General features: G+C 35.1%; 1 long non-coding RNA gene across 2 annotated transcripts in view; it reads right to left on the reverse strand.

Annotated features, from left to right (window-relative positions):
* Positions 1–727: 727 nt before the first annotated feature.
* LOC141517127 (uncharacterized) overlaps positions 728–12,116 on the reverse strand; it is a 119,198-nt gene continuing 107,809 nt past the window's right edge. For both annotated transcript variants that reach the window (XR_012476800.1, XR_012476799.1), the window contains one exon: positions 728–836. This is a non-coding gene — a long non-coding RNA (uncharacterized LOC141517127). The remainder of the gene's footprint in view (positions 837–12,116) is intronic.

The raw sequence follows: 12,116 nt of genomic DNA on the forward strand, positions 1-12,116 counted from the left end.
GGTGAGTCATTTAACCTTTATGAGCTTCAACATCTTCACCTATAAAACAATGGGGTTTATTTACATTGATAAATTCATAAAGCTGTTTTGGGGGCAGGTAAGTGGTGAAATGGACTGGGCCTGGGCATAGTGTCACAGTGACCTGAGTTCAAATATGACTTCAGACTGTGTGACCCTGAACAAGTCACTTAACCTCTGCTCACCTCAATTTCCTTAACTGTGAAATGGTAATTATAAAAGTATCTAATAATAGCACAGTGCTGGAAACATAATGTTGTTATTTGTCCTTCATTCTCCAAGAAGACCATGGCATCAGGGAGGTGATACCATGAGAAGCACTTGAAATGGATTTGAGTGAGGGAAGACTGTGTTAAGTCACCAGTCTCACTTTCTCCTCTGGAGCCATCTGGGTTGACTGAAGATAATCATGAACATGAGGCAATCAGGGTTAAATGAGATGTCCAGGGTCACAGAGATAAGTGCCTGAAGGCAGATTTGAACTTAGATCCTCCTGATTCCAAGGTTAGTGCTCTATCCACTGCTTCACCTAGCTGCCCTCTGAATACTGAACATACTGAAACATAATAGGAATTATAGAAATGCTTGTTTTCAGCCCCTTGTTAATTTATTGCATAGGGATGTGTGGATAGAGGATTAGATAAAGAGCTAGAAAGGCCTCTGTTTTAAAGACTATGGGACCCAGAGCAAGTTAAAGAACCACTCACCTTAATTTCCTCAGTTCTTCATGAAGGGATTGGACCTTTCCAGTCTGTTCATTCTAATCCTGAGAGCCCCCTGATCTTTTCTTGAAGAATAGTCAGATGGACAGAGATCTTCTAAGAGGAAGAGAAAATACAAGTGTCCTCCCTAGAATGTGCAAGTATGCTGGGGCTCAACCAAACTGTGCTAAAAATTTCTACTGACCTAGAGAGCAATTGAGGTCATTGATTATTAGTAGGCTGCTGTGCATTAGCAAATATGGCATGCATAAGAAGTTATATCAAAAACAGCAATAAAAATATGTATAACCAGAAAAGGAGGTGACTTGCAAGAGGAAAAATCACAAGTCATCAGCTAGTCAAGAACATTTATTTAGTTTTTTAAATAGTAACTTTTTTCCAATTACATGCAAAGAAATTTTTAACATTAATTTTTTAAAAATTTTGAGTTTCAAATTTTTCTCCCTCCTTCCCTCCCCTCCTCCTACCTACAAATGGTAAGTAATTTTATATAGATTATATAATAGCTGATTTCTATATCAGTCATGTCAACAAGCATTTTTGAAGCAACTGCTGTATGCCAAACTCTGTATTAAGTGACAACAGACACACATATCACTCTATAGTTATGCCTGTATCTATATCTATATCTATATCTATATCTATATCTATATCTATCTATCTATCTATATCACTTTATCTCTATCTCATCTATATCTAATCTAATCTAAATCTATACCTATCTCTATATCTATCTCTGTCTCTATCTCTATCTCTATTATCTATATCTATATCATCTAATCTATATTTAATCTATATCTATATCCATATCATATCTATCTCTATCTCTATCTCTACCTCTACCTATACCTCTACCTATACCTATATCTATATCTATACCTATCTCTATCTCTACTCTCTCTATCTCTATCTCTTCTCTACTCTCTCTCTCTCTCTCTCTCTCTATCTATCTATCTCTATCTATCTCTATCTCTATCTCTATCTATCTCTAGCTATATCTATAAAGAAAGACAAAAAGATGGTCTCCACTTTCTAAAAGTTCAGTCTAATGGTGGGAGATAACATGGAAGCAACTATGTTTAAATAACATTTACATATATATACTTAAGGTTTATATATATAAATTTTGTCCATACAAAATTCCTTACATGTATATATATATGTATATATAAAATGTTTTATTACTGCAATGAAAATTTTTTTGTCTGAATACAAATCTTTTTTCTCTCAGATTTTAATTTTAATTTTCCTTGAACATTTAGAGATTTGCTCCAAGTCTTGTGGTCAAAATATGACATAGGCTAGACTTCAGTTCAGAATTTCTGATTTTGAGGTTCACTCTTATCATTGTCCCTATACCATCTCTGCTTCATACATTGTAAATGTATATATATATATATATATATATATATATATATATATATATACATATATACACATAAATACATACATATATATATGGTATGTGTGTGTATATATATATATATATATTTATATATAAACTATAGATAGGTAGCTAGATATACATTTGTGTGTGGGGGTGGGGGTGTGGGTGTGCATGCGCATACTGATGGAGTGAGAGACAGAGAGAGGGAGAGAGGATCATCAATGGGGAAAAGACACTAAGACCAAATAAAACTGGGAAAGTCTTCTGACAGAAAATGTGTCTTTAATTGAGACTTGTAGGAAGTCAGGAGAGGGATGAGGAGGGAGAACAGTCATTGAAAATGAACATATTCAGAAAATGAAGTGTGTTCTAGGAACAAAGGGAGGCTAGTCTCACTGATCACAAAGTACCTGGAAGAGAGTAGGGTGTAAGAAGACTGAAGATGACAAATCATGGAGAGTTTTATGAGAAAACAGAGTGAGGACACAAGTGACAATTGGTACCTGTGGTAAAAGGAAAGGCATTCTGCATGCTGCCAGGGATCAAAAGCTTATCATTAATGTTAATAACTATAAAATCTGCTCCTTCTGCCTTCCCTGCCCTCATTGTCTTAAAGGTAGGGGTATTCCTAGGGGAAGACAGAGATGAGTTGCTGAACATAAAACATCTTCCATTATTATTGGCTTCTACCATGGTACTCTCTCAGTCTCCACTTAAACTGATTCTTTTATGCCTCATTTCAGTTATCTGTTCCAGGCAAAGTTCCTTTCCTTGTCCCTGGAAAATTCTAAACTCTTGTTTCCCTAATGTCTGTGCTAAACTATTGGCTACTTAGGTGTTCCTTGCTGCCTCTCCCTTCCTTATTACTTCTTGTCATACTCTTACTCTATTGAATCCAGACCAGGCAGCTTGCCCAGGATTATTGACCCTCCCCAAAGACTTTTTCTATCTCTTCCAGGCAATCTGCCCTTAATAGAAGCTCCCTCAGTAGAACCCTTCCTAACAACTGATAAATCTACTAGATTCACTTTTCAATGATGGACTAATTTGGATTCAGTTCTCCTCAAGTCTCCCTTGTTACCTTTCCTTTTGTTCTCTCTGCTATTGACTTTGCCTCCTACTTCCCTGAAAATGAGGCCATTAGTTGAGAGCTTCCTTTTCTTCCCTCCTTAACTCATATCACTCAGATAGCTTCTCCTTACTAGTTCTTCCTTCATTCTGGTTTTGGATTAATATACAATCCATCCTGCCAAGGACATACCTTTTACATGCATCCTCTAATCTTCTCCAACTAATGCCCCACTATCATTCCTACTCATCTTATTTTTCATCTCTTCCTAACTCCTGACTCTTTCCCTGATGCTTACCAATGCACCTGTGTCTTTCCCATATTAAAAAATACTAGTTCCACTATTTCCACTAATTATCCTACATTTCCTCTTCCCTTCTCATCCTTGAGAAATTTTTTACATTATATTTCTTAATATACTTCTCCTTTTACTCTAATCTAAAAACATAATTGAATACATAGTAAAAACTCTATAAAGACTTCATTGGTGCCTTTATTGATGCCCTCCTCTCTGTTGGTAACATGGTGGTGGGGAAAGAGAGAGAAATTTGGATTTGAGGTACTTGGGGTCAAATCCTGGTTCTGCTGCTTACTACTTATGTGATCTTAAAAAGTTACTCTTTGGACCATAATTTGCTCAAATGAATCAAGGAATCACCTTCTATTGCTAAATCTATGATCTTGTGTTTGGACCATACTTTCCCAGTCTTCCTCCCCCCACCCCATCCACTGTTTGTTTTTTCCAAGGTTCAACACAGTTGCTATGTCTTCAGAAAAATTCTCCTCAAAATTATACTAATCCCTTTGCTGGGTCTCTGTGATCTCTGACACATTCTGTCATGAATTTTAGTCATCTGAATATATGTTACATTCTCTATTAAACTATCAAGTCCTCCACAGGACTTGAGGTTTTTTGTTTCTTTTTTTTTTGTTCTCAGTACTAAACAATGTTGTGCATCTAATAAAGCACTTCATATATAAAGAATTTATTTTATTGAAGTCTCCATGTAGCATTTCTCAAGAGGCTGAAAAATTTAGTCAATCATCAAAGTACAGTTATCCCTTCCATATCAAAGGGTGAAGAGTGCCCCTGCAATCTGGAAAATTTGTGCAAAAAGTTTTGGTTCTCCCTTTGTACCAGAGAAGAATTCAGAATTATTATGGTATTAAAAGGCAAGTATGCTGATATTATACCATAATATACATATATTTGATGCATTTCTGAGTTTCAAAACTTTTTCTGCAGGCCTTTGAGTGTCATCTATGGTTTCTGCAAAACTCCCCCAAATTTCAAATTTAATTTCTTATACTAAACTGCAAAAAATTGAAACCATGGTGGGGAAAATCATTTTCTGTAAGGGATAATTATAGTTGTCATCCTAAACAGAGGGTGAGGAAAAAGAAAGAGTTCTAAATAGGAACATATGATCTGTGAGTGACAATTCATCCAAGGCCTTCAGTATCAATCTTTGAATCTGAGGAAACCAGCTTTGGGGGCAGCTAGTTGGTGCAATGGATAGTGTACTAGCTCTGAAGTCAGGAGGACCTGAGTTCAAATCCAGCCTCAGGTACTTGACACAATCTAGCTGTGTGACTTCAAGCAAGTCACTTAACTCTTATTGTCTTGCATTTATGGTCATCTCCAGTCACCCAGATCCATAACTGACCACTGGACCCAAATGGCTCCAGAGAGAAAGTGAGACTATTGACTTAGTACAGCCTCTTACTCAAATCTGATTCACATACTTGTCATGGCATCACTGCCCTGCTGTCATGGTTTTCAAGAACAAAGGACAAATAGCAACCATAACATTGGCACATAGTAATTGCTTAATATATGCTTCTTGATTACTGACTCAGTCTACATGTTAACACTTCAGTCATTTATCAGAATTTCTGTAAAACAAAAGAATATCAAAAATACACACTTTCCCAATGGAAACAAGAGTCCAAATTTTAATTCTTTCTCAGTTCACATACTAACCAGCATTGTACTGGAAAAGCAGATGGTGTTTTTATGAAAGAGTGAGAAGGCGGAAGAAGAAAGTTAATGGAAATAATTCTTAATAAATGGATAAATCTGCCTACTGCTGAGGTTCCTAGCAATCGTCTCAGGATTCCCCTGGAAAAGGTGAACTTTGTGTTTTAGCTGAAAGGAGGTTTATGCAGCTTTGAGGTAATTATTTCTCAAGAAAGAAAATCTCTTGATCACATACCTTAATGTTTCCTGAAAGAACATTTGGTATTTAGTGGCTAAGTAAATTTGCTTTTCCATAATGAACAGAGTGGGAGATTGAAAAACATTTAATATACTGAAGTAGAGTGGCCCACTGTTCCTGAAATTACTTAACACACTGCTCCCATTTAGGAAAAAGACCTGAGTTGAAAACGATTTCCATTACACTGGAGCAGTTAGTATTAACTGAACCTTCCTGTAAAAACAAACTTAAATATATGAATTGTGTTCTACTGTTTATAGACAGATGGGGAAATTTTCCTTTTAAAAATAAAATTTCAAATGTCCTTGCCAGGTTTCTGGGCTTACCTCTGGTGAGTAAAACCACCCACATGACAGCCTCGAATTGGTACCTGAAAATGGGGTGTCAGTTGAACAATAATCCAGTCTCCATGTGTCATTGCTTTAAAGAGATACAAGAGGTGATGTGATAGCCCCCTTGGAAGAAGCTTCCATCAAATTAACAGGCAGAGTTGCTGGAGGACAATGGAAACTGACCTTTGCAGAAATACATAATTAACATATTTTCCTTGTTCTGTTGAAGGTTGAGGTTGATTCTGGGGACTGCCATTTGATAAGAGAAAAGAATTTCAGAGATAGCTCAATACCAAACCAGGGAGCATTCTCTTCAATTGGAAGTGTCAATCAGTAGACAATAGCTATTTAATGTTAATGATGTCTGTGGCTCCCTGTAGGGCAGTGTTAATGATGACAGGAATCCTGGGAGTTCTCCAATTTTTTTGCTAGCCCTGTAATATTATGTGAAGCTCCTGGTGTGTGAAGAAATGACCTGGTGCAAAGACTTATTGGTGAAACAATTTCACATGTGCTTCGTACTGAAAGAGTACAAATTACAGAGTTTAGCATTTTATTATATACTGTCTTATCCGCTGACATTCTTTTTTTTCCTCCCCAACAAGATTATTAGCTTCTTAAGGTCAAGGACTGGGTCTACCTCTTGATCTGCATTCATTGGGTGCCCAGAACAGGACAGGATACAAAACTGGCTCTCAATAAAGACTTAGTTATTACCCAAAGGGTGGATGAAGTAGATTGAACAGTTCCAACTGAGCCGTATTAAAGCTAGAGAGAGTTCTACTCTTCTCCTTCCCATAATTCAAGAACTTGCCATAGGGAGATGATAGACATAATTTAGAAATTTGTACAGGACTTTTAGAGTGGGAAGGAAGGCGCTGTATAAAATTCTATCACACTCATTCATTCTACTACAATATGAACTAGAAGGCTTAATTCTACCTCAGATATTACTAGCTATATGGCTGGAGAGAAGTGTCTTAATTTCTCTTAACCTCATCTATAAAATGGGGAATAATACTTGTACCTCTTTCACACTAATCATTACATGAAATATATGTAAAAACTCTGCAAACCATAGAGTAGTACATAAATGCTAGTAATCATTAATTTTATTTTTGTGCATACATGTATATACAAAATATCATTTCACAATATCAAAAATGTTTTCTATGCTAATATGAAGTTATTGATTAGCAATGATGCCCTTCTCTTGTTGTCTTCCTTTACCCACAGAGCAGTCTCAGCTAAATTGTCTCTTCTGTGCAATCTCTAACTGCATAAATCCCCAAACCGCTAGACTATAAACTCTTTTAAGGACAGTGATTGTTTTTTAACCCCCTTTTGTATCCCCAGTACTTAACACAAGGTCTGGAACATATTAGGCATTTAATAAATGTTGATTGATTGATTGTTTACCATCCTGGTGATGGTGCAATAGTAATACATTAGTGACTTAATATAAAAAGTGTAGTCTTGAGAGTCTCCTAATCTGAGAGTTTTACAATTGTTACAGTTTATGTTGGGTTTCATAGAAGGGCATGGTCTGAGATATTCTCAGTATTATTGTATGTCTCACTGTTAGAGTTCACCTATTATTAACCTTCAGCTATGAGTTATCCCTGCTATTGTCCTATAAGGTATCTTTCAGGAGTTCTAGTTTGTTTAGTAAATTGATCAGTTTAAATTAGATTAGTTGGAACAGGAAAGGACAATTAGGCAAGTGTGAACACTAGATTTAGAGTCTGGAGTAGGGTTCAAATAATTGATAATTATTAACCCTATGACTTTTGAGCATTTTACCTCTATAGCTTTTTGAACCTGAATTTCTTTAATTATAAAATGGGGACCATCTTTTTTCCCAAGGGGGTTATTAAACCTGAAAGGACTATAGAATTAGTCTTTATTAACAATAGTGCTCTCAGATATTGTTTATGAGAAATCACTTTCTCTGTGACTCAGTTTCCTTATCTACAAAATGAGAATAAGAGCAATCCCTTTGAGTTCTTTCATGCTATAATTCCATGAATATGTCAAAAATCAATTGTGGACAAATTTCCAGAAAGACATCTTTCTCCATTTTCTTGAAGGCACATAAATGTCAGATAGTGATGAGGATATTGGAGCCCATAGCTTATTTACGCTATGATTCTATGGTCTGATGAGCTTATTTAATTCAAATGCAAGGGACATTTTAACTGCTTTCTTAGATTCACTCAGGTTATTTCAATAATTTGATGTATTAGTGATTGGCACAGAGGCAGCAGTTGCATTCAGAATTGTAGGGTCTCCCCTATGTGAGTGTGTGTGTGTGTGTGTGTGTGTGTGTGTGTGTGTGTGTGTGTGTGTGTAAATCACCAGTAAAGCTATTTAGTGAGGAAGGTTATTTGTAGAATTTGAACTGGTTTGCAAGTTATCAAGTATGGCAGTGAAAGGAAACATAATTTTATTCAGTAATCTAACACTGAGGAATAAATTCTGATAATTCATAGCTCAATATTATTCTTATCATATTATGGATTGTTAATGGTGCTAATATTCAGCCTGGCTGTCCCCTCACACTTAGGACAGAAAGGGGGAAAAGGGGGAAAAATTCACTTGTCTGCTGAGGAGATTATCAGAGGGTAGTTAAGATCTCTTCTCTCTCAGAAAATTGGGTTACTCAAACTTCTCATTCTTTGCAGAAGATATAATAATATACTTAGAAAATCTTAGAGAATCTACTAAAAAAAACTACTTGAAACAATTAACAACTTTGACAAGTTGCGGAATATAAAATAAACCCACAAAAACTGAGCTGAGACTGCTCTGTGGGTAAAGGAAGACAACAAGAGAAGGGCATCATTGCTAATCAATAACTTCATATTAGCATAGAAAACATTTTTGATATTGTGAAATGATATTTTGTATATACATGTATGCACAAAAATAAAATTAATGATTACTAGCATTTATGTACTAATCTATGGTTTGCAGAGTTTCTATACAGTATCAACAAAATCCAGTAGTAGCAAGAAGTAAAAAAGAGAAATTCCATTAAAAACAACTATAGACAATTGAAATTCTTGGGAGTCAATCTGTCAATAGAATTTTAAAAAAACCTTTTCCTACAAATAAAATCAGATCTAAACAGCTGCAAAAACATCTATTGCTCTAGAATAGACTGAATTAATATGATAAAAATGACAATTTTACTTAAATTAGTCTACTTATTCAGTGCCATAGCAAAGTAACAAAAATTATAGAGCTAGAAAACATAATAACAAAATTTATTTGGAGAACAAAAGATCAAGAATATTAAGGGAATTAATGAAAAAAAAAATGCAAAGGAAGGTAGCCTAGCAATACCAGATCTAAAATTGTATTATAAAGTAACAGTTAACAAAACTCATTGGTTTTGGCTACGAAATAGAATGGTAGATCAGTGAAACAGGTTAGGTTCACAAGACACAGCAGTAAGTAAATACACTAATTTAGTGTTTGAAAACCCAAAGACTCCACTTTCTGGGATAAGAACTCAATATTTGACAAAAGCACTTGGGAAAACTGGGAAATATCATGGCAGAAACTAGGCAGAGACCTACATCTCACTCTTCATACAAAAAGTCAAAATGGGTTCATGATTTAGACAAAAGTGTTGATATCATAAGCTAATTAACAGTTTACTCATCAGATCTATGGAGAGAAGGAGAATTTATGACCAAAGCAGAGATAGAGAACATTATGAAATGAAAAATGAATGACTTTGATTAAATTGGAAAGGTTTTGCTCAAGCAAAACCAATACAACCAAGATTATTAGAAGAAAAGAGGAAATCTGGGAAACAAATTGTACAGTCAGTATTTGTGATAAAGGACTAATTTATAAATTAAACAGAGAGCTGAGTCAAATTTATAAAAATACAGATTGTTCCCCAACCGATAAATGGTCAAAGGATATGAGCAGGCCCTTTTTAGATGAAGAAATTATATTTTGCTATATTTTTCAAATGAAAAATTCTCTGTCACTATTAATTAGAAAAATGCAAATTAAAACAACTCTGAGGTACCATCTCGCATCTATCAGGACTGATAATATAACAAGAAAGGAAGATGATATATTTTCGAGGGGCTGTGAGAAAACTGGGACATTATGCATTGTTTATGGAGTTGTAAACTGATCCAACCATTCTGGAGAGCACTTTGAAGCTATGTCCAAAGAGCCATAAAGTTTGTGTGTACCTTTTGATCCAGCAATCCCACAATGCCATAACTACATCTGAAACCCAAAGAGATTATTAAAAAGGGAAAAGAATCATGTGTACAATAATATTTGTAGCAGCTCTTTTTCTGGCAACAAAGAATTAGAAATTGAGGGGATGCCCATCAATTGGGGAATGACTGAACAAGTTGTGATATATAAATATAATGAAATATTTTTCCTCTATAAGAAATGAAAAGGAGACAGATTATAGAAAAATATGGAAGGATTTACATAAACTTACACTGAGTGAAGTGAGTGGAACCAGGAGAAAATTGTACACCTTAATAGCAACATTGAGTATGATCAACTATGATAGACTTGACTCTTCTCAATAATAAAATGATCAAAGGCAAATTTAAAAGACTTGTGATGGAGAATGCCATCCATATCCAGAGAAAGAACTATGGAGTTTGAATGCAATCCAAGGCATTTTTTACTCTTTTAAATTTGTTTTTTGCCTTTTCCTTCTCTTTCCCCTTTTGTTCTCATAGTGTAACTAATATGGAAATATGTATAACATAATTATATATGTATAAACTATATAATATTATTTGCTATCCTGGGGTGGCAAGAGGAAAGGGTGGGAGGCAGAAAATATTACAAAAATGAATATTGAAAATTATCTTTACATCTAATTAGAAAAATAAATTTAAAATGTACAACAATAAAATTAAATGAGGAAAAAAGAAAGAAAACTGGGTTACTGTGTAACCTCTGTGAAGAAAGGAAATACCACACAACTGTGTTTGACTTATCTCAGAAACTCCCTCCAGATCTTCTCTGGAACATTCAAAGGGAGAGCAAATGAATTCTACAGTTGTGTATATCCTCACTCAAGTCATCCTGATATCTTCCTGCTCTGAATTATTAGAACAATTAAAATACATTATTCATTATCATTCTTCAATTTCACAGTTTTCAGTCTTATCCTCCTGACTTAGACCCAAACTCTTTGGGAGGAGGGGAAGGGAATGAACTTATCCTTCAGTTTCCTTCATAGTTTAGAGTTTAAATGACTTAAGGTAAAAAGAAGGGAGGGAAAGAGGTGGTGGGGTGGGGAGGGATTCATTATTGCCTGTATTCTACATGGAGAAATAAATAAAATGTCATGAAATAGTTTGTATAATAATTGACTAGTAAAGACTCTAAGAATAAACTCCAATTATTTGGGTTTTCAGTATAGTCTCAATTTCCTTCCTCTTCCTAATAATTGTCTTTATTCTGATTTTCATGAGAACATTCATATTACTGGGACATTGAGGGACACTGAGGATGGGTGTAGTTATACTCACCAAGGTTTAATTAATGAAGACTTGATATTAAATATTTATAATTGTTTCTATTAGCTCTTGACTTTCTTCATAAGGTTATGGTTCCAGCCTCCTTCCTTTAAAGATCCCTTTGGGAACCAGGGCATATAGTAATATTGCTCGTTTACTGCTAGTTTACTTTCTCTGCTATTCATTCATGCCCATGCTCCAAGAAGCAGTCCCAGCTTAACCCCACCTCAAGCTCTGCACCAGGTTCTTACTATTGCTACTGATGCTACTGCTGCCACTGCTAGTACTAATGATAGCTAGAATTTATGTAGCAGTTTAAAGTTTGTAAAGTGTTTAATTGAAAAGTTATTTCTTTTGGTCCATACAACAGTCCTGTGAGAGATATGCTATTACTGAGCAAATGATTCTGCTCAGCTATTAGTAATGTGAAGTAGGACTTGAACACAGATCTTCTCAACTCCAAGTTTAGCTGCCTAATCTAATAGACCTCATCTCTCTCTAGAGTTATGGTCCCATGGAAACTAAAATCTGCACTTAAATAATATAGTCCCCCATGGACAAAATTTTAAGTTTATTTCATTGCATCTATTGTTTCTTTCTAGAAGATACCCAGCACCAGGCAAGTATTCAGTCAACAGACATTTAATGATAAATCAGCAAATGTCCTTCCTTTGTGCACAGCCATGTTCTGGAGAGACAAAAGAGTCAAAGATATAGTGCACAACTTTAAGGATTTTAAAAGCCATCTGAAGAAGACACATTTCCAGCATATTGGTTGCTGATTATTTGCTATGTTTAGTTCTTATAATTACTTATTGTGCTTATGGAAAGATAAAGGCTAATTAAA

Source organism: Macrotis lagotis, chromosome 1 (assembly GCF_037893015.1).
Source record: "Macrotis lagotis isolate mMagLag1 chromosome 1, bilby.v1.9.chrom.fasta, whole genome shotgun sequence".
Lineage (NCBI taxonomy): Eukaryota > Metazoa > Chordata > Mammalia > Peramelemorphia > Peramelidae > Macrotis > Macrotis lagotis.